This window comes from Castor canadensis, chromosome 9 (genome assembly GCF_047511655.1).
Source record: "Castor canadensis chromosome 9, mCasCan1.hap1v2, whole genome shotgun sequence".
Taxonomy (NCBI): Eukaryota; Metazoa; Chordata; class Mammalia; order Rodentia; family Castoridae; genus Castor; species Castor canadensis.
This window is the reverse complement of record NC_133394.1, coordinates 121,593,811-121,612,362: the sequence shown is the minus strand read 5'-3', so window position 1 is coordinate 121,612,362 and position 18,552 is coordinate 121,593,811. Positions and strand designations below refer to the sequence as shown.

At 41.0% G+C, this 18,552-nt stretch overlaps 1 protein-coding gene across 16 annotated transcripts in view; it reads left to right on the top strand.

Moving 5' to 3' along the window:
• Limch1 (LIM and calponin homology domains 1) overlaps window positions 1–18,552 on the top strand; it is a 321,805-nt gene that overhangs the window by 154,519 nt on the left and 148,734 nt on the right. The gene's annotated exons all lie outside the window — the stretch shown is intronic.

Here is an 18,552-nt window from a genome sequence, read left to right as displayed (position 1 = left end):
ATTAAACTAAGAGGTCACTTCACAATGCAAAATTCCAGTGATATCTAAATGGCATCTTAATCTTTGTTTGTATTTTCCCATGAGTGATAAAGTCCTTCAGTCTTAAAAAGGTAAATTTGTTTTGGGGTGAAAGGGTGATAATTGGGTTGCCTTCAGGGAGGAATGTGACTTTCTCGTTTCAGTGCTCACAGCACTCCCTTACTGGGGAGGGGAGCCTGTAGAGAAAAAGGAATTTCAAGAGAAAATAGCACTTTTGTAAGAAATTGCTCCTTTTAATATTAAAATGCTACTTTGGTTTAAATACCACAGTTCCAACTATTTGTAGGTCTACCTGTTCAAAAGATACAGTGGGGCACTAAGGGAATCCAGTGTTGTTGGGAGAAGTGTTTAAACAGAGTCCTTGCCTTTCTGAACCTGCTCAAGTAAAACCACATTTACTTGTGATCAGAAGCAGAATATCTTTTTTTGGAGGTACTGGAGTTTGAACTCAGGGCCTCACACTTGCTAGGCAGGCACCCTAACACTTGAGCCACTCCATCACTCTGCCTGGTAGCTCTTTTTTGTGTTGGGTATTTTTGAGATATGGTCTCCCCAGCTATCTGCCCAGGCTGGCTTCTAACCCTGTTCCTCCTGATCTCTGCCTCCTGAGTAGCTTAGGATTACTTATAGGCGTGAGCCACTGGCGCCCAGCTTCAAAGATATCTTTTTCATGCATCAGTATGTTTTATAATTCTTGGCAACTTATTTTAATTATTTAATTGATGTTGCCTTTCATATAGAAAAAGGAAAAATGTGAATGACCAGAAAGGCAACTGCATCTTAGTTCTGGAAGGAACTTGGCACATGTGTGCACACAAAGCCAGCAATGTATGTGGCCTGGTAATGACTTAGGATTGTTTCTATTCTGATGGCCTTCTAGGGGTATGTTTTTGTAGAAAACAAAGAGAAAAATGTCAAGAATTTAGGCAAGATCCTACATAGACCTTACTGATTGTTTTACCGTTTCTTAGTCCTATTACAATGACAAGTTAAAATTAGATGTGACAAGAAACCATTGTGTTTGAAAACTGTGGAGTCCTAGTAGGAAGGAATATGGTGTCAGCAAGATGTTTTATTTTAAGAATTGCTATTTCTATGGATGTCATTTATTTCTAATATTGGTTGGTAGTGAGTTGGTGATTAGCCAATAAAAATCCTTCTAATTTTATTTGTCATAAACATGTAATCAAATAAATTAATAATGGATAGATAGGTCAATTTAAGCAGAATAGAACTGAGTGATTCTCAAAATAAATAACCAAGGACTGGAGGCAGCTCAAGCAGTAGAGAGCCTGCTTAGAAAGTGCAAAGCCGTGAGTTAAATCCCAGTACCCCTCCCCCCCCACAAACTAATATATGTGTATTATATATTATATTAGTATGTACATAAGTAATAATTTTTAGAACTTTTCATTAAATCCATCTCTTTCAAATGTTAAAGCCATGGTCTTAATGATTCTGACAAGTGTCTGTTTGGCCCCAAACCTGTGGCATCCCCTGACTTTGAAGCCCTAGGGTTTGATGTTACAGGAGCAAAACTTGCAGCATAAAGTCAAGGAAGGCCCCAGGGAATCCCTGTGAATAGAAGCAAGTAGCTGTATGTCCAGTAGCTAAGGGACAAAGTGTTGAAGACTTAATTTAAAATGTGCATCCTAAATGATTTTGGTAAAATTACAGGCTTGAGGCACATGCATTTATATTATTTCTTATCATAGATGAAATACTGTTCTTCCCACATTGCTTCCATTTTGACTTGGTTAGACAATTTGGTGCAAGCGAGCAAAATGACCTCATTGGCTCTCCTCTCGTTTATGAACTTGGCTTCTGTTCCTCCTGTTGCTTTTCATTTGAGTTTCCCTTTTACTTTGTCCTTTCTGTCATTTTTTCCTTTTGCTTGCACTTTTCTAAATAACTCTTCCCTACTTAACTTCATCCTATGTCACTTATGTCTTCTTTATTAGTTTATCATCTTTAGTCCACATTTAGCATTTAGTCTTAAATATTACACTTCAGTGTTTTAGTATTTAGAAAATACTTTCCTAAGTCTGTTCAGTCACTGCCCATTCACTGATGACTCCTGAATCTATAAATCTGACCACACTTTCTCTTTTCCTTTGCAGAACTTCCACTTTCCCCTCCCCATTATGTAAATATACCTCCAGGATTCTTATCTCAAACCTGTAGGCTGCTCCTCTCCTTGTCCGTCTTCTTAACTTCAACCCTCCATAGCATAGATCCAAATCAGCATTCCTCACCAGTGCTCTCAGCTCCAGACCTGGAGATGGGGCTTGGACAGCTCCACCTGGATGTCCTTCAGGCCCCTCAAATTAACATACACAAGACAGACGTCCCTATGTTAGCCAGTGGCAATACAGGCACCGTAGACATGCTATCAAAAAGTTGACAAGTTTTTCCAGTCCATCTATTGCCTGCATCTCCTTGGCCACACCCTAGCACAGGCCTTCCTCACCTCTTGTCTGGACTGTTGCAGTTGACTCATGTTCCTTAAACGTTCTTCACTCCCATGTATGATGTCTTTTCTTATGAGACTTCTAATGCATGTAATACTCTCCTCCTGCTATTCTTGATCAAATTCTATTTACCCATCAAGTGTTGTCACAAAAACCACCTCTGGGAAACCATGAGTGTTTGTGGTCTGTTATGATCCTTCATGTCAGAATACAGATAACATCCCCTGATGTCAGAGAAAAGGAGTTCAGACATGAGAGAGATCAAAGCAACCTCGTTCAAATATAGTTTGAGCAGTAAAATTTTGAACAACTGTTCCTAACAGTTTGAAATGAAATGAAACAGTTTGAAATAAATGGTTAGGTATTCATGCTAAGACACTGTGACTTTAAGTAGTTAATTTGCCATGATCAAACTTAACCAATACTTATTATGGGTTCAGATGACATAGGTGTCCTAGTGATGCAGTAAGATATCACAATTCTGAAGATATAATCTGATAAGTCCAAGTTCAAGGACATACTGCAAAATGGTTGGCCTATACTCTGTAACACTATCAGGGTATTTAAAGGTAACTCCCCAGCCCCAAAGTGCTGGAAAACATTTGCTGATTAAAAGTAACTAAAGAGATATGATAGCCAAAGGCAGTGGATGATACTTGACTGAGAAAAAGCAACTATAATAGATACTGTGAGACCACTGAGGAAATATGAGTACAAACTGAATGTTAGGTAAGGGTACCTTCTCAGTGTTGGATGCTTTGCATGTGATAGTGATCTGTTGTACACAGGGGAATATTCTTGATCTTAGAAGGTACATGTATTGAAGTACTTAAAGATGCAATGTCGTTATGTGTATGACTAATTTAAAAACTGCAAAAAGTATGCATATAATGTATAGACAGAGATGGAAGGACTGAAGGAAGTGTGCAAATTAAATAAAGGCAGGTTTGAAAATTTTCATTATAAAAAGTTGGAGATTAAAACAAATTAATTCTCTTCTTGGGAGAGGCAGAAACTTCAAATAAGTAGTTGATTTGATGCTGGCAGAGACCATCTTGGGTTAGAAATGAGCCTTTGGTGTGAGTGTGTTTTTCACATGACATTTTCTTCTTCCTGATAATTCATGACAGTCAGGAAAGGGCAGACAGAGTCTCCCTCAAAGCATCTGAACATTTCAAGGTTGGCTTGTACTTTGTCAGGGGGTTGACAGGCCACTGACCACCTATCAGTGAAGAAGTCTGCAGTAGCAGGGACCATGGAGACATGAGAAGTATGGCTGAGGGTTTTCCATGCCTGGAACCCATGCTTGTGCCTGGGTCATAATGGCCTGGTGTTGAGAAGCCAAACCATTAAGATGGCCCAGCTGCTTGACTTGAAGATAAATAGAAAAGTGTGTTTTCAGCATAGCAATCCCAAATTATAAACACATGGAGATTTACAAAGGCATGAATAGGTATATTTTAGCCCATGAGTTGAGCTGTGGTTACAAAGAATTCAGGGGTGAAGGTGTTAAAGCAAAGTAGTTGAATATATTTCCTGGCAAGAATGCAGAGACCCTGGATCCAGGTCTGTGTTTCTTCTGTAACGATTGCTGACATATGAAGCCGTGTGGAGACTGCCTGCAGATGCTTGCATTCTTTTTTAGGTGTTAGTGATACTGTTAGCTGTTGCCAGAGAGAAAGACCTCAAATTTAGGTCTTGGCATACCCACGTCTTTCAAAAAGCTGCCCTTCCGTTGGCCAGCTTCTCTGTGTTGCACAATCAAGTCATGTCCTGAAACTAAATGTCATGGTCATGAGAGAGCATGCTGAAGGTTGTTGTCCCAAATCCTTGCTTACCATAAGAGTTTGGGGCTTATACTTTTTTTCTAGGCTAGGTCTTTATTCTGACAGCCATTTGCATGCACACATGGGAAGTGAAATTGGAAATGGAGCTATTTGGGGATTCTGCTCTCTGGTCCTCAGCCTTCCTAGGCTTTTCATGAAATATTTGTCTGCTCCTGCATGGGAATCCATGAAGATGGAAGGGACCTGAGATAAAATGAAGTTCACAGATGGAAGGACATTGTAGATACACGTGTTTTGTAGATAAGGACATCTGGCTATATAAAGGAGGAGTTATCTGCTCAAGGTGAGACAAAGAGAGAACGCTAAAATGGATTCCATGTACTGGCCACTGTGCAGGAACACATATTAATATGACAGGTTATTCTCTTGTGAGAAAGAGGCAGAAGGCAAAGACTCACTTTTTAAGTTCATCTCTTTTTCTTCCTTTTGGAAATTACCTTCAAAATACCTTTCTGAGCTCTGTGAAAGGCCTCCTTTCACTAAATGCCTCTTAGCCTGATAATGGTGGGAATTTGACTGTCACTGCAGCTCAGCACTACCAAGCAGGAGTGGGACTGCTAGACCTCATCCTACCATCTAGTAATCTCACCCTCAGAAAAAATGAATTTTTTGTCAAAAGGGATGTGAGAGATTTCAAATATAGTTAGAACTGAGCTTACTAAAAATGGGTAAAAGTGTAAGTTTTTGTAAACTCTGGGACCTTAGGAAGCTTTCAAAAGGTATCTGCTTTATTTTGTGAAACTGATAACAGAGACTTTGACATTTCATTGTTTCAGGGCGGTCAGGGCAGAAGAAATGATGAAAGGGCAGAAGAGATTTTCATATTATCAGAAGATTACAATATTGTTTTGGACAAAAGGTAGATATATGAGCTGTTGCAAGCTGAGTAGCAGGAGTGCAAGCCTTGTGCAAGCCTCATTTCTTTCTTTTTTTTTTTGGAAGAGGACTGTGCAGCAAATTTGGGTCCCAGGTGTTGTAGGTGTTCACTGGCCAAGGAAAGGTGTCCTGTAAATCCTACCTAGAGATGAGCTCTCATGTGCCTGGCTCACCCTTGTGAATGCCTTTTGTTTTAGGTATATGTTCTACAACTTCTTTCAGAATTATATTTCTAGAACCTTTACCTCCCTTCAACAGTTTACCCTATAGGCTACCTCAGAAAAAAAACTGGTGAAAGTTCTGTTCTTTGCTTCTGTCTCTCTTCTAGTTAAAGTTATTGTTTTAGGCCAAGAGGAAGGAGAAGCAGGCAATGATAGCTAAAGCTACCATAAGGACAAACATCACATTTAAGGACCTACTGTGTGCAGGTTCAGTGCTAGATTTTCCTTCTTAATCTTTGCAACAGTCCTGCAACACCCTGACTACATCTTAGGAAACAAAAGTTCAAAGAAGTAAGTTACTAGCTTTCAAGTGATAAGAGGCAGGATTAGTATTTGAACCCAGGTTTGCCTAACTTCAGGGTCTGTGCCTTTCTTCTGTGTCACACTATTTCCATTAACCTCATAATACAGAACTGAACACAACATTTTTCGAACATCTGTTTGGAGGCCTTGATCTGGAAGGAGGCCTTTGATGGTTTTAGAAGACCATTTGTCACCCTATTGTTTTAACCAAATTGAGGCAGGGAATGGTGTTAAAAGGCCCCAATTGTAACATATCTACTCTCACCCCTAAATCAAGTTCCATGTAACCACACCTCAAATCAATGGAACACCAGTCTGACAACTCATGATAATAAGAGAGCGTTAAAACTTTGCTATCGACTTTTTTTTAAGTTGTAGTGATTTCACTTATAACATGCAGAGAACTTCCTAAAATGCCCTCCTCCTCTGTCTTTCTCTTTACACACACACACACACACACACACACACACACACACACACAATCAGTCTCATGCACACACATATCACACACACCAGCTCCCTTAAACCTTTCCCTGCCCACAACAACCTAAAATCTCCCAGGTTCACACTGCTAGCTGTTGCCTTTCTTGCTTCTTCCCTTTTTGCTGCAAGTCCTAACTGTTATCCTGAACAGAGCCATCAGTTCAGCTAGACACAGCTCTCCTTGGCCAGGGTTCTGATTCAGGGATAGGCAGACCCAGAATTCTCACTCTGGGCAGGTAAGAGGGAAGGCTGGGACTCCCACCCCCTGTGTTGTACCTGCCTCTGTAGTCTTGGTGGTAATTGCATGGTACAATCAGTCAACTGTGGAGCTTGTCACACTCTTCTTGGGGGGCAAGTAAGGACTGGTAGCTAAACCATGTTCTTTGTGAGGAAAGCACATTTCACTGAGAGAAATGAATAGATCTTGTGAAATATTTCAGCCCAAACTGAATTTCATGACACATTTTCTTTTATCCTCTTCCCTGGCACAGGAGAAGCTTCGGTTGTGTTCCCACACCACACACACAGAAGGAATGCTCAATTTGCTGCCCCTAGAGTTGGTGCCAAGGCCAAGTTGCAGTAGGGATGGCAGTTAGCATTTTAGTAGGCTTAGACATAAAAGAGTATGAGCTACAGGGAAAACCAACAAAACACACAAGGTTTGTGGGATATTCAACCCTGTGTTCAGTTGAATGGTGGAATGTGAACATTGGGAATCTTATTTACTTGATGCCTCCCAAGTCAACATGGCCTTTGTACTTCTGGTTACAGCAGTCTCTACAGTTGATTTGTAAAAGTACAAACAATTTCCTGTCTCCTGTCTTCTCCAGTAACTTTATATGGCTTTCTGCATATGAAATAAAATCCAAACACCTGAGAATAAAGATTTAAGGCTCTTCCTAAGATGATATAACAGTCTAGATTTATCTATCACATCTATCAGGTTTAGGTCTGAGGACTGCAACTAATTTATGATCTAAGCCAAAAGACTTGGCTACATAGTGAATACACAGATAAAAGCGTGTCAGTTGATGGGTGCCATTCCCTATAGTGAGCTGGATTGGATGGGTCACAGCAGTATTTTGATGGCCACCGCAGCTGGCTGCCTTTCAGTTTTTCACTGATGAGCTTGGGTCAGACCAACAAGGTAGTCTCTTTATCTATCTTTTTCTGGGTACTTGGGGAGATTCAATAAGAAGTTTTTTGTCCCTCCATTCATCTGTACTTATTCTCTCCCTTCTGGTTTTCTTATTTGGTGAGTTCATTAGTTTTCCATTACTATATAGTAAATTACCCCCCAAGACTTAGTAGCCTTAACAACACTTACGATCTCCTACTTTCTTTCTTTTTTTTTTATTGTTTTATTATTCATATGTGCATACAAGGCTTGGGTCATTTCTCCCCCCTGCTCCCACCCCCTCCCTTAGTACCCACTCTGCCTCAATACCCAGCATAAACTATTTTGCCCTTATCTCTAATTTTGTTGAAGAGAGAGTATAAGCAATAATAGGAAGGACCAAGGGTTTTTGCTAGTTGAGATAAGGATAGCTATACAGGGAGTTGACTCACATTGATTTCCTGTGCGTGTGTGTTACCTTCTAGGTTAATTCTTTTTGATCTCACCTTTTCTCTAGTTCCTGGTCCCCTTTTCCTATTGGCCTCAGTTGCTTTTAAGGTATCTGCTTTAGTTTCTCTGCATTAAGGGCAACAAATGCTAGCTAATTTTTTAGGTGTCTTACCTATCCTCACCCCTCCCTTGTGTGCTCTCGCTTTTATCATGTGCTCAAAGTCCAATCCTCTTGTTGTGTTTGCCCTTGATCTAATGTCCACATATGAGGGAGAACATACGATTTTTGGTCTTTTGGGCCAGGCTAACCTCACTCAGAATGATGTTCTCCAATTCCATCCATTTACCAGTGAATGATAACATTTCATTCTTCTTCATGGCTGCATGAAATTCCATTGTGTATAGATACCACCTTTTCTTAATCCATTCGTCAGTGGTGGGGCATCTTGGCTGTTTCCATAACTTGGCTATTGTGAATAGTGCCGCAATAAACATGGGTGTGCAGGTGCCTCTGGAGTAACCTGTGTCACAGTCTTTTGGGTATATTCCCAAGAGTGGTATTGCTGGATCGAATGGTAGACGATCTCCTCCTTTCTGTGGGTCAGGATTCTGAGCAAGGCTTAGCTTGGTCCCTGGTTCAGCATCTCTCACAGGCTTCTTTCATGGTATTGGTCGGTGTTGTTTCAAGTCTTGATGAAGGAAGGATCCTCTTCTCAGATTACTTGTGTGGATGTTGGCAAGGTTCACTTCATCACAGACTATTAACCAAAGCTGTCCTTAGTTCTTTGCATTATAGACTTTTCCGTAGAGCAGCTTACAGCGTTGAAGGTTGCTTATCAAATAGAGTAAGCGAGAAGGACAGAGAATAAACAAGGTGGATGTCAGAGTTCTTTATTACTTAATCTCCAAATTGACATTTCATCACCTCAAGAGTACTTCATAATTAAAAACAAGTCATTAAGTCCAGCCCACATTCCAGGGGATGAGATTACATAAGGGCCTGAATACAGGAGCAAGAGATCTCTGGGAGCCATTGGAACCTTACAGTTTATTTTCAGCTTATGATGGGTTTATCAGGACATAACCTCATTGTAGGTTGAGGAACATCTGTATTAATCTATTCAGAAATCAAGGCATGGATTTCTTATTCTCTTGAAAATGTGTCCCTTTGTGCATAGGACTTTAAAGATCATACAAGGTGACATCCAGCCTATGTTTCCTAGTTTTCTTTTGTACATAGCACCAAAAAGGGATGGTTTACTCTCTCTCTTACCTTCTATGTAAAGATCCACTTATGACTTAAGACATAATTCTTGCCTTTTAGGGAATCTTCTTCTAGTAGACGAATATACAAGGAAGGTCTAATATCAGGTAGACTGATATGCCAGTTTTGATTTGAGATCAGGAGCATTAGAAGAGGTGTGGTCTGACCAGGTCTCCTATGAATAAGGACGAGATTGGAGTTGGGGGAAGGACATTCTTGCTGGGAATGAGAAAGGTCAAGTCTGGATCCTACCTAGGAGTGGCCAGTATTCACATATGACTGCAGGTGGAGCTCAGGGTCTCTAAAGAAGTCAGTGGTTTGAAAAGTGAACCAGGAGTAGTACACTGAGACCAGAAATACCATCAGGATGAATTTGGACTTCCTTAGAATGCAGTAAAAGCCACAAAAAACAAGGGAATCTAATCTTGTATTTCATATAACTCTGGTGACAATTATGGAAAGTGACCAGCAATAAAAGTCATTTTGGAGGCGAGTAATCCCGATGAGAGATGCTGAACAACTAAACCTTGGTAGAGGCAGTTTTATAAGACATATCATTTTTACAAGTGTAACTAATAAAAATAACCTGCCAATAATTCCATAGTGACACAATGCTAAGACACATGGAAAGAAGCAAGTTTATTTCGGAGTTTAAAAAATGTACATGTTGGACTTGATGGAATACAATAAATAATCTTAGGAATATGACATCTACATTTTGGACCTGAACAACTTGGAGCATACTAACGGCATTAATAGGAATCCTGGGAGCAGTGGAATGAGAATTGGGTTCCAAGAGAAAAGATGGATGCCTTTTTGGATGTGTTGAGTTGGCTATCTCTAAGAGATGGACATATGCAGATGTCTGGCAGGCTATTGGAAATGTTGGTTTGGAACTCAGGGAAAAAGTTATGAAAAGTTGGACTTGGTTAACGAATGAGTAATTCTCAAGTTAAATCTTTATGCTACAGTACATAGGAAGATGAATATGAAGACTTGGAGGAGGAAGGGTGACAAAAGGAATTTGATACTACAGGAGAAGTCACTAGCACTTGCCTCTTAGATTTGAAGTCATGACAGGTGGCAACTTTGTAAGATCTCCATATAAGTGGCAATTTATTAGGATCTATTATCCATCAATCTTGTACCCTGCAGCGTCTCTCTTGCCTCTCGATAGCTCATTCTTAAAGCTAGGTGAGTGTATTGGTTGCCTTGGTCACCATAACAAGTACCCCAGACTGGGTGGCTTAAACAACAGAAATTGTTCTCATAGTTCTGGAGGCTGGATGTTCAAGATCAAATATGGACAGGAATGGTCTCTTCTGAGGCCTCTCTCCTTGCCTTATAGATGGCCACCTTTTCCCTGCATCCTTATGTGGTCTGTCCTCTGTACTTGTCTGTGTCTGTATTTCTTCTTTTTATAAGGACACTGTCACAGTCTGGACTGGGGTCCATCCGGGTGACCTCATATAACTTAATTACCTCTTTAAAGTCAAACACAGTCATATCCTGAGTTGCAGGGAGTTAGTTAGGACTTCAACATGTGAATTTGGGGAAGTCAGCAGAAGGAATATTCAGTTTAGCCCATAACCATGGGTAGGCGAGCCAAGCACTCAGATTCTTATTTGCATGTGTTATGAATAACTAGAGTTGCTAGCTGACGTCTAATAGCCTCTTTATGCACCACAAATTATTTTCTCAAGCTTGTTTCCATAATTATTTTGTTTCTTTGCAAAGGTGGAAGGTTATATATAGCTGTACTGTGAAGCATTTTTTTCCTCTTTCCTGTCTCTGGAAAAAAAAAAATGCCTTTCTTTGAAGAAAGAAACTGCTTGTTCTCCCTTATCTCTGGTTGAGCAGAGTTCAGCAGAGTCTGTGACATTACATCAGTTCCTCACTTGTTTCCCTCAGGAATAAGACCTTCAATTAGGAACTGTGAGGAGAAAATACATAATAGCAGAGAATACTTATTTCAGCCTAAGTATAACCTTTTTTTCATAGTCATAGCATATGTGAAGAAATTTCTACATAACTAATTCCTAGCATGTACTCCAAAGTCAGGTTTTCCATAGTTTGACAACAGGAAAAAAATGTCACCAAATATTTGAAGGCATCATATGTAAAGGAGACTGTGCTAGGCTGAAACAATACTGCTCTTAAATGCCTTCCTCTGAGATTGTTTTTGTAGGAAGTTTGTCTTGGCAAACATTTCAAAAGAATTGCTAGACACCTATCTGGTAATTAGCTAGCTTCCTGCTAGAATCTTGGGGCCACTCTCATCTCGAAATGAATGCAGACATTAATTTCCCTCTCTCATTTTCTCCACAATATAAAATACTGGATTACTGAGTGAAAAGTTTGATACTTAATTTGCCTTTTCTAAAATTTAGCTTTACTTATATTTTGATTTGACTTAAACATAAAGTTTTTAAAAATAGGATGATTGACAGTGTGGTAGCACAAACCTGAGCCTCAGCTACTTGGGAGGGTAAGGCAGGAAGATCTCTTGAGCCTGGGAGTTCAAGACCAGCCTGGGCAACATAGAAAGACCCTGTCTCAAATAAGAACTAAAACATTAAATAAACAAAGAATGAAGGATATAATGTTATGAGAATGGGACTTACCTCAGTGGTCTTCCCCGTAAAACCCACAGCCCCAGTCTAACCATAAGAAAAATACCAGACAAACCCAGATAGAGGAACATTGTACGAAATACCTGATAAGTGCCCTTCAAAACTATCATGGTCATGAAAACTAGGGCAAGTTCAGAAGCACAGAAAGTGCAGAGGGAGCTAAGGAGACATAGTGACAATGTAATGTGGTCCTGCCAGGATAGAATCTAGGGACAGAAAAAGAACATTAGAAAGCTAGATGTGGTAGTGCACACCTGTAATCCCAGCTGCTTGGGAGGTGGAGACAGGCAGATCACAAGTTTAAGGCCAACCTAGGCAAAGTTAGTGAGATCCTATCACAAAAACAAAAATTTACAAAAGGGTCTAGGGGCATATCTCAAGTGCTTGAGCACTTGCCTGTATGTGTGAAGCCCTGGGTTCAATCCCCAGTACCACACACACACACACACACACACACACACACACACACACACAAAGAGAGAGAAAAACTGAATGAAGTCCAAATAAAACATAGAGTTTGGTTAATAGTAATCTACTAATATTTGTTCGCTAATTGTTAATAAGTGTACCATAGAAATGAAGGGCAGGGTGTAAGTTATACTGAAACGCTTTACTATTTTTGCAGCTTTTATGTAAAATTTAAAACTCTTTGAAAGTAAACTTTTACTTAAAAATAGAATAACCAGTAACAAAGAAAGAGAACACAATGCAAGAAACTATGAAGTGGGCAAGGAAACCCAGACGTTATTAATAGATATCAATTGCCAGGCTACACTTGATTCACTGGTGTCAATAAAGGAGGGTGAGCCGCGAGGCAGTTGGCGAATCATCTCATAAGCTTTTATAAACGATGAATCGGTTGTAAACGCCAGATTTTACTGCATCAGAAAAATCCAAACAGTAAATCCACACACGATGTTTCCGCTTACACATTTCGGGATCCTGTGTTTAGTATCTGCACATAGAAATATTTCATATCCTTTAGGGAGGTTTAATAAAAAAACAACAGGTGGAAAATGGATTTTGCAGTAGCACCAATGGCCATAACCATAAATACCATATCTCTGAATTATACCAGCAGAGACTGTAAACACATTCATCACCAAACAGTGCTGAAATTCCGTTCACAGATGTCATCTCCATTTCAGGCACAAAGATCAAATGCTTCCATTTAAATTCAAAACGCTGGATAGATAGGACGATCCTTTCTTTTCCTGGGATTCGTGGAGCGAGCGTGACAGTTTCCTCATCTATAACCTGGGCTTGATAAATCTGAGCATTGTGGATGAAATGAGGTGACAATTCAATGACTGATATGGTGGGTGGTGCTCAGTATATTTCCAGTGTATTGTAGCTGTCCTTATATTTGTTATGCATGCATTTATTATGAAAGCCTTGGACTTCCACCAGAACAAGGGAGCCATTTTGATATTTATCTCCTTTTACAAAGGATGAGGGTAAGACTCCAAAGGAGGTGACTTGCTCAGGGTCATGAAACTGCTTTGTTCCAGAGTTGGGACTTGAAACCTTGTCCCTCAGGTCCCCTTGGATGCCTATTCTCGATGCAGATTACTGCAAGCCTAGTGTAGCTCTTGGGATGCTTGTCCCCCATCCTTGGAGGGAGCGGAATTCCCGCCTCCCTCCCAGATAGGTGTGGCGGTTAGTCTCCTCCAGCTCGTTCCCTTTCTCCATATCAGCATTTCAGCAGCTGCAGCCTGCTGGGGACAGAGCAGGGCTTTCCGGTGGGGAGGACTGTGCTGGGCAGGGGATGTAAGGGTGTCTGGGCTGCTGTGTGGGGCTGAGGCGGGGAGATGCCTCCCTCCATCTCCCATGAGGGTCTGCTGGGGTTCAGTGAGCAGCATGAGGACATGTGGGGGTAAGTAAGATCCGCTATGAAAAAAACATACGTGGGCAGGGGTGTTCGTGAGGGAAGGAAGGAAGCTATTTAGATTTTAACACTTAGTTCTAACAAAAAGTTACTTGTTATGTACTTAGGGTATGGCTAAAATAATGTCAAAATTACTTTCCTATGAATTCATCTTATCCCTTGATATTTTTACCACCTGTTGCTTTTGGATAGACTTCTTTTTTGCTAAGGAAATATTGTTTTGTTTTTTTTCTTTTTGGGAGTGTGGTGGAAGACACATACATATATTAGCTTAATCAAACTAAAGAGGATTTTCAAGAATTTTGTAAATTAGAAGCAACTCTTCTGCATTTTGGAGATTTGTTCCAAGAGTGTGATGTTCCCCAATTGCACATGGGGTCATGGGGAGAAGTGAGTGAGTACCTAGGAAGTGCTGTTTCACCTGAGACCTCTTTTACACTGTGCTCTTGTTTTTGCTCTCTGGTTTGTGTTCTAAAGATGTTTTCTTGAAATGAAGAGGGAAAGAAACAAGGAGAAAATTGGGGAGGGAGGAAGAGGCAGATGGTCTCTGTGTCCCAGCCCAGCCCACTCAGTCTTTGTCTTTCAAAGTCAGTATTTATTGCAGGCTAGGGATGGAATGGGGTTATTTCTGAGCAATTGTCTAATAAAATTCTGTCAAACCTGTCTGAATGTTAAAAACTTCATGGCACTGGTTATCTAGGGGAAGGAAATTTTCCTTCATGAATTTATGAGGCTGGATTGAAAACCAAGCTGAAACAGCCTCATGAGTCCCCATGGTAAAATGATCCATCTTTGTAGAGCTGGAAAATCTATTTTTATCACCTTTATTCAGCCAACTCCTCATTTTTATTCTCTCCCCGAACTACTGCAGTTTCCTTCATGGTGCTGAGTAGACCAAATGTCTCAGGAGGCTGAAACTTTTCTCTGGGTCAGTCCCTGTGGCTCATTCAGCAGCCTGGGGAGAAGGGAATTGTTCTGCCTTGCATGGTGGAAACTGCCCACTGTGAAGGTCAAAGAAAGCGCAGAGGCTGCAAGTGTACCAGCCATCTAGCCCTTGGGAATTCTCCTTAGGGGATTCACCATGCTGCTCCCAGCTTTCTATGAAGGAGTGTTGAAGGCCTTGGGTGGCTCTAACTCTTCACTCTGCCTGAAGGAGGAAGAGATGAGATCAACCCACTCTCTTTGTGGCTTGCCTTTTTTGCCTGTTTACGAGGGCATAGAAAAGTTGCCAGTGCATCTCCTTAACCTAATATTAAAGCAGAAAGGGACTTTCTGTGGGACACCACGTTATTCATTTCTCTGCTTCCACTCAGGTCTCTAGCCTGCTGCCTGTTCCAAGCTGGTGCTTGCTGGAGTCCCAGGTAATGCTAAGAGGAGTAGGAATTATTTTCTCTGAAGATATTTCAAAGATAAAGATAAGGAGAAAGGACCCACTCTTCCCAAAATTCAGCAGTCTCATCTTTGGGAGAAATGACAAATGTTCCCTAGAAAAGCAACAGGAAAGTTGGCTGTACAGGACCAGTGTTCATGCCTGTTGGGGACATTTTCAGCACCTGGCATACAGTATACACGCAATAAATATTTACTGAGTGGATGTCCAGGATATAGTTCATAGCCTGTGCTTTTTAAAGAGCTGTTTTTTAGAAGGTTGGTTAGGGGCTGACATTCTCAAGTCAGTTGGTCTAAATTCAAATCCTGGATTCACAACTTCTTGCTTGTGTGCTCTCTGGCAGATTACCTAAACATTTGGCACCTCCATTTCCTCATCTGTAGAATAGGCATAACATAGCAAGTACCTTATATCGTTCTAACAAAGAGCAAATTAGTTAATAAAGGTAAAGAGCCTAGAATTTTTCCACAGTTCATCTTTATATAGTTCAGGATACAAAAAAGAAATGCAAGAGTGGGAAAAGAAAGAAGAGGAGCAAGAAGAGGGAGGGGAAAGGGGGAGGAGAAAGGGAGAGGGGAAAGGGGGAAGGGAAAGGGGGAAGGGAAAGGGGGAAGGGAAAGGGGGAAGGGAAAGGGGAAGGAAATTTGGTCTTTGGGATGAATTTAAGACATTTTAGGATTTTGGCCTGACTTTTAGGCCTTCCTTTGTCCCATAAGAAGAATAATTTGAGAATTAAATGAAACAGGAGGAAAAAAATTACTTCTAATCTCCAATCTCTCTCTAACAAATAGGTATTGAGCTCCCACTTCATGTCAGGTACTAAACCAAACATCACATAGTTGGTGTTGAAACAAACCAGCACAAACCTTGTCCTGGCTCAGCAGGGCTCTTGGGTGCTAGAAGCTGACTGGCTCAATAAACACAGCTGTCTCTCTTTTTTTCTTGCTTCAAAAAGGAATGTTGAGTAGACCTAGAAGGATGAGGCTTCCAGAAAGTGAGTATCGAGGGAGAAGAGAGAGTTGTGTGGGTATGGAGTGATGGGCAAAGACACCCTCTAAGCAATGTAGAGGCAGTGAAAGACAGGCAGGTACGGGCACTGGATTCAGCCATGACACCAGAGGGAAATCCAAAGGAGCGATTGGACATAGGCAACTTCTGAAAAGTAAAGGATTGTGGGGAAGTAGTGAAGATAGGAGAAGCAAAGCAGTTGTGATGATGATGACACAGGAAGACCCATAGCATATGGGCCAGCTTTGAGAGGCTGGGTTGAGGAAGGCTGGATTCCATGGCTCCAGGCTCTGCCTTGGCAGGTGAGCTTGGATTTGTTTCCTTCCAGAGCCTGGAGCTTCTTGCAAAATGTCAGAGAGTATGTGTGAGCTATTGATTTCTGTCTGGTTTTGCTGGTCTAGAGCATTGTTATTTCAGCCTGGCAGATCCGTTTTTGATTTTGGAGATCCTCAATGATTATCTGCACCTGCCCTTGATAGTCACTCACCTTTGCCAGATCTGGTTGTGAGTGACAATTTTATCCACAGACATTTAGAGCCCAGGTGCCTCGAGTCACCAATTACAGAATGAAAAAGTTAATTTTTCATTCTGCTTTCATCTCCAGTGGTTGGATTAACTCCTAGGGTCTCTGTTTTCTGTAAGCAGTCATTTCTCCCACAGCAGCCATCTGCAAAGAAATGGGACTTACGAAATGACTGGGGCATGTTTTACATGGCTGGAATCAGTTCCTTCTGTTCGATTCCCATGTAAGTTTTGGCAGTCATTTCCACAAGCATTTCTGTGGGAGGTGCTGGAGAATAACTTTGGTAAACAGCCCCTTGGCTGTTGTTGGCTGTGTCCCTGCAAATACCATGAAGGGCACAACTTGAAACGTTGCTGTGGTTTCCCTGCCCCTCTGAGGGCTGACCCCAGGATGGACCTCTGAGAACCTCAGCCATTGTGGCCTGGAATTGCTCTGTGTTCTCTGGCTTCTTCTTGGCTCCTCTGGGCCAAAGCTACATCAGTTTACTGTCATTTCTGGTCCTGGGGTTTTCATTCTCGCCCTGATTCTGATTTTGATAGAATCTTATTTCATCATCCTTATTGTTCTTCAATTTTTGTACTCTCTGAATAACCAGCTAGCCTTAGAAGGTTCCACCTTATTGATTTTATCCACACTGCTGCTGCTGCATTTTGCATTTGGAAATATGGAAGAGCTGTTTCTTCCTTCCCCACTGATGGTTCAGTCGTTTGCAGACATCTTCCATAACAGTAGCTTACATTCTACTACTTTGTGGGGGAAACTGATGTAGGTACTCCCCTTAGGTCGGGGACTGTCTTACGTCAGTGCAAGTGTTCACAGTAAGAGAGAAGAGCCCTCTATATAGTGCTTGCATGAATGTCTCTGGGATATTGAAAGTGAGCTCTAAAGTTATAAACTAATCCTTAAGTTATTCCTTGAGAATTTCCTGTTTTGATGCAGGCAAAACCAATTACCATATGTAATGGCCATTGACTTTCAAGAAATAATTAACTAGCCTTTATTATCATCAATATGTTTTTTTAGTGATTAATGTGTTGGTCTGATGAAAACTAATTGCATAAAATGTGTGATTTGGGTGGAAGGGGGCAGCAGATGGAACCATGTGTAAATGATTTGGGGGTTAATTCTATTGGTGAATTCTAGCAAGGGGCATTGCTGTCCCTTATGGTACAGAATGTCTAAAGGTATTTAGTTTTCATAACAAATATATACATCCATCATATTTTAATAGAAATATTTTATTTGTATTTGTAGATTTAAATATAAAAACAAAATCATGAAATATGAGTATGTTAAGGTCCTCTGGAGCTCCTGATACAAGTTTTATATGGGAGCTTGTATTTAAGGACATTGGACATGGCGGCGTGCACCTGTCATCCCAGCTATTCGGGAGAGCATAAGTAGGAGGACCCAGGTCCAGGCCAGCCCAGGCAAAAGCAGTGAGACCCTATTGAAAAAAACAACTAAAGCAAAAAGGGCCAGAGATGTGTGTCTCAAGTGCTAGAGTGCCTGCCCAGCAGGCTTGAGGACCTGAGTTCAAACCTCAGCACCACCACCCAAAAGGAAAAAAAAAAATGGAACTTGTATTTAAGAAAGTTGGATTTTTCATGGAATTTATTCTGACAAGACTGTGGGACAGGTTAAATATTCAGAAAACTGAACTTTAGATTGACTTTATTCTACTCGTTAATCATCCTGAGTTGGAGTCTTCCCTTTTTCCTTAAAAGGCTAGTGTACTATTGTCCAGCAGAGTGAAATGTGTCCTCATGACCATTCTGTGTGTGTTATGAGCATGACTAATTAGACAACACATGAAGGGACATTGCTACCATCTTAGTTCTTCTGTCCAGATCTCAGGTCCTTGTCAGACCTCTGAGCCCTAGGAAAGCGCTTCAGCATGGGGTCCGGACATCTTGGCGTCGCTGTGTTAATCCTTTTACAGACAGCATGTGTGTATTTATTGTGTGACAGGTTTTTACCACTTGGCAGAAAGATGTTACTGACTCTTAAGTAACCGGTCACTCACCCCATCATTTCAC